Raw genomic sequence first — 4970 nt, forward strand, 5'->3', positions numbered from 1 at the left:
GTTTTTGTATTGAATTTTCTTTGTCAGTTTTATTTTCTTGATAATGTTATCAGACAGTACTTATAAATTCAATGAAAAACAAACACTTTTGCAAAGAAATTACAAAAGTTTACTGAACATTTTTCTATTCCTAAATGGGAATTATTCCTCGTGCTTGCAGTAGTTTATCCTCTGCCTTAGCAACTCAATGAGCCTGGGGGGAAAAAAGGAAACCGTTAATCACAAATTTGTAACTTCAATATTCTGTGTTGACAGGAAGTGTTGCTACAGTATTAGAGAAATGAAATACGGAGTAAAAGTACAACAGAGCGATTAGTAATGCTTACAGGCTTCTTTTCCATTCCTCTGACTACTGTCAGTGCTCTCCATAGTCCCCGGAAGCAGCCAGTTCCTCCAGTATTTTTCCCCCCCACCTGTAGCAGTGGAGAGGCTGGTGGAGGATAGTTATTTCTCTGCTGCCTTGGTCTCCCCTGCTACATGGCTGCTTTGAAGGAGTGCATGTTTCAACCAGTGTTTAGCACCTCATCACTATAGGCTGCTGCAGTGAGGCCTCAGCCAGAAGCATGCCACCCTGAGGGGCCACAGAGCTCACTGGCAGCTCTCTGGTTGAGAGGGGGAACCCCATATGTTTTCCTAGAATAATTTAAATAGCTGCCTTATCAAGGACCTGGCCAAAGATCTGGTCTGCCAGACAGGAGACATGTAAAGTCCTAGATGCTGCAGTGTCTATGCTGCTTATGGAAGTAAAGCTTCCACTAAGTGATAAGGACGGGGAGCTGTCGTAGGCAGTGTAAGCATACTCATGGATTCCCACTTATCAAGATCAAGTTAAAAACCTCAGGTGAAATCCGGTCTGAAAGAAACACCATGGCAACACAAACAAAAAGTTGGATAACAAGTTATATTCTCATCCATAACTTTTTCCCTTTCAGATATCAATGAAAAGTATTGATTCATGCGAAATCTATAGTATAATTGCTTGGTATACAACAAGCACAGCCAATATACCTGGATTAAATATATTTTTGTTATCCTATTTCTACTCAATGTTTTATAAATTTGGGCTTTTTAAATTAGATCAAAAGAAAACGTCTCACCTGACATGAAATTGCAGTTCATATTTGAAAGCTAACTAATCTTTGGCAAACAATTGTCTTTCTAAAAGAAGTAGCTGTTTCTTTGTTGTGATTGTAGAAGGAACTGAGAGTTTGAGAAAGAACCTCCCCATTGGGCACACTGGTTGTTTCAACAACTTGTCAATATATTGACTTAACCGGACTAACAGGTTGTTACATCACTGTAATTTCAACATAATCATCAGAACTACGTATATGTTGAAATTGCATAAAAAAATTCCACGTAGAAACATATAAAATATTTTTTATCCTCTATTCAATATAACATATACACCAGCTTATTAGGTACACCACCCCATTCATGAAAATAGATTGCTCCTACAGGCAGAGTCACGTGGCCGTGGCTTGCTATATAAAGCAGGCAGGCTGGTATCGAGGCATTCAGTTACTGTTTGTTTTAACATTAGAAAGGGCAAAACGAGTGACCTAAGCGACTATGAGCTTGGTATGATTGTCGGTGCCAGACAACCATGATTCAGTATCTCAGAAACGCCCACCCTCCTGGGATTTTCACGCAAGACAGTGTCTAGGGTTTTACAAAAAAATATGCGACAAAGCAAAAACATCCAGTCAGCGGCAGTCCTATGGGTGAAAACGGCTCATTGATGAGAATGGCAAGAATATTGCAAGTTAACAGGCGGGCCAAAAACAGTCAAATGATGGCAGTACAATAGTGGTGTGCAGAACGGCATCTCGGAACACACAACTCATCGGTCCTTGTCACGGATGGGCTATTTCAGCAGAAGACCACACCGGGTTCCACTCCTATCAGCTAAAAACAAGTAGTATTTTACTGGGTGACTTTCACTTTTACTTGATTCATTTTCTATTAAGGTATCTTTACTTTTACTCAAGTAACTGTATCCATGTGGAATAGAGTAGATGGCGCTTAAGGGCAGCAAAGCATTTCATTTATGGATGTTGTTTGTGTCTATCAGAATAAAAGATCAACACCAACCCTGATCCTTTGGTCATATGTAAGCCGATCAAAACACAACGCAGAGGCAATCTACACCGGTCACAGTTGGTGCCGTTTCCTTTCGGATCTACAAGATCACTGCTCGCATGATCGCTGGATTGCTCCATCACTACTGGACTCCCTTCCTCTCTCCGGTACTGGACCGTCTGCATTCCTCTTGTGTGTGCAAGTCTATGCACCAGAGGTACAGGGCATTTGGCACAAGACAAAGACATTCAGTACTTTGTTTGGTGTTTACTACAGCATTTTCTTTTTTTCATGAAAGTTATTGATCTACAGTGTCTATTTTATCACGGCAGATATTTGTTTCTCAAGTTTATTTCAGTTTCATTTATAAGTGTTTTTGCATGTGAATGTGCATACTGAGTATTTCATTTCTGATTTACAAACAGTATTGGATATTTAGTCTGTTGATAGCCCCAACTTCTTTTCTCTCTCTAAATTATATTTTTTTGCATATGAATAGGCATTGTTTCCATCATGTACTATTCCAGTGACACTTATGAGCTTATTGTTAGGGAGGTTTTAGTCGGCACAACTGACAACACAGAAGTTTACATGAATCAACATCTGTGAGTTCATCAAGATCAGAGCTGCTGTCCTCATACCTCCCACATAGTACAGTTAAAACACCCTTGGAGACGAGTAATACTGTTGTCATTCCAGATCTGGACAGTTTTAACTGTAGGTTTCTCCCTCTTCAGGAGCTGACAGTAGTTTGGCCGGAGGTAGACAACATTGTGGTCTGATGTCCCCAGGGGAGGTCTGGTGGTGGCAGAACTTATGTTCACCTCCCACTGTCCAAACCCCAAGCTCGCCCAGTCTTTCCAGTTTAAGCCTGCTTAGGTGTGGACCGTATCAGAGGTCCAGGGATGGTTGGATGGCCATCAGAGGGATCTGAGGAGGCAAAGCTCAAGCTCAATACGCAATGCTGCTGTCAGCATGCAGTCAGAGCCCAGCAGCAGTCAGCCAGCCCATTCTCCATCACAGTGAGCCACGTCAGCCCTCTGAGGTATTCAGCCAGTCTCAGTGCTCCTTCAATACTCCAGCTCCACTATCGGCCCCTCCAACCAGTCTCACCACAGAGGAACCAGGCCTTCGCCATGTGGTTGGCATGTTGGACAGAGTCCTCTCACTGTGCACCGCTTCTCAGACACACCAAGTCCAGCCTGAACAACCACCACACTCAAGCCAAGTCCAGTCAAGTCCCTCATGCCAGGTCCAGCCAAGTCTCCCATGCAAAGTCTGTGGCACCACTGAGCGCACAACCTATGCACGTTGCAGGCTCCACAGGCTCTGTCGCCACTGTCTCAACCCTGGCCATTTCAAGAGAGACTGCCCAAAAGCATCTCAGCCTCCCATGACATCAGCACCCCCCCCCCCCCCCCGACATCAACCCATTTTAAAACTAGCCAGCAATTCAAGGGAAAGCATGGGCAAAGATAAAGTGACCCTCACAGATGAGTCAGACCTGTAGTAGCCTAGTGGTTAGAGCATTGGACTAGTACCCGAAAGGTTGCAAGATCGAATCCCCAAGTCTACAAGGTAAAAATCTGTCATTCTGCCCCTGAACAATGCAGTTAACCAACTCTTTCTAGGCTGTCAATGAACTGACTTGCCTAGTAAAATAAAAACAATCTATGTAAATATCTGTAGGCTGCAGTCAGATGACCAGAAAGCCATTTTTGTCAGACCATGGAGACTAGAAGGGGATAGTGAGCTGTTTTATGCCCCAGTACTAGTTAGTGGCCAGTTAAAGTTGAATGGAATGTTGGACTCAGTCTCTGTCAGGCACAACAGTGAAGAGGCAGAGTCGAGACTGAAAGCTGCTGGTGTTCTTCCCTGTTCTCAGCTAGCCCCCAGCAATGTGGTTTTCGTCGGTTGTGGTGGTCTGACTACAAAGCCCAAAAATATATACTGCATGACCTGGAAATAAAAGTTTACTAATCAAAGTTCACTGTGCCCTCTCTGGCCAATGAGATGTTTATCTTAGGGAAAAAGCATTATCAAGTCTGTCCTTCAGAAGATGAAGTCCAATAAGAAGTACTGGGAAGGTATCTCCTCCCCGAGTGTGAGCAGTTCCTCAGGCAGGGCAGGCCCCGAGTCGACAAGCAAGATTGGCACGGTAAGGCTTAGGCAAGCTGTTACTCTCCTTCCACAGCAAGAGTACCTCGTATGGGGGAAGTTGTCAGGCGGTGCTCGTGTGTCACCTCGGAGCACTGTCATTGTTGAGCCCACCTCCGCCCACTCAGCCACAAAGAACATTCTGGTAGGGAGAGTCATAACACCCATGTGGGGAGGTCGCTGGGTCCCAATGAAAGTCCTGAACGCATCACTGGACCCAGTCATACTGTGCCGCAACGCCAAGCTAGCGGATGTCTCTCCTTGCCTAGCAGTTGAGGATCTGCCCGTCCCTCAGGGGCTGCAACGACAGTGTGACACCCCAAGTCTTTCCACTTCTCCACAAGAGTCGGCTGATCCCATACAGTTGCTGAAGCACTGGGGTTTGAGAAACGGGAATATCGAGGCATATGAAGTATCTGCTGAGTAGAAAGCTAAGCTGGCCGAGATCCTCGTGAAGTACCAATGTCTTCTCAAAGGACAAGCTGGAATGTGGAGAGGGGTGAAGTACTTTGTGCACCTCATTCACCTATCCGACGACCGCCCTTTCAGGCTTTCCTACTGCCGTGTCTCTCCTGCACACTATCACAAGTTGAGAGAAGTGTTGAGCAAAATGGAGGAGAAACAACTCACCAAGTCAGTCAGTACGCCTCGCCACTGGTCATGGTCTGGAAAAAGAACAGGGACCTGAGGATCTGCACTGACTTCCGCTTGCACAACGCGAGGACCATCAA

The 4970-nt window shown here is 44.9% G+C and overlaps 1 long non-coding RNA gene across 1 annotated transcript; it reads right to left on the reverse strand.

The window, feature by feature from the left end:
• Positions 1–9: 9 nt before the first annotated feature.
• LOC115156709 (uncharacterized) lies at positions 10–567 on the reverse strand. Its single transcript, XR_003868309.1, has 2 exons — positions 327–567; positions 10–193 (listed from the first exon to the last, which is right to left on the reverse strand). It is a non-coding gene; the product is annotated as an uncharacterized LOC115156709 (long non-coding RNA).
• Positions 568–4970: the final 4403 nt, after the last annotated feature.

Source organism: Salmo trutta, chromosome 21 (assembly GCF_901001165.1).
Source record: "Salmo trutta chromosome 21, fSalTru1.1, whole genome shotgun sequence".
NCBI classification, from domain to species: domain Eukaryota; kingdom Metazoa; phylum Chordata; class Actinopteri; order Salmoniformes; family Salmonidae; genus Salmo; species Salmo trutta.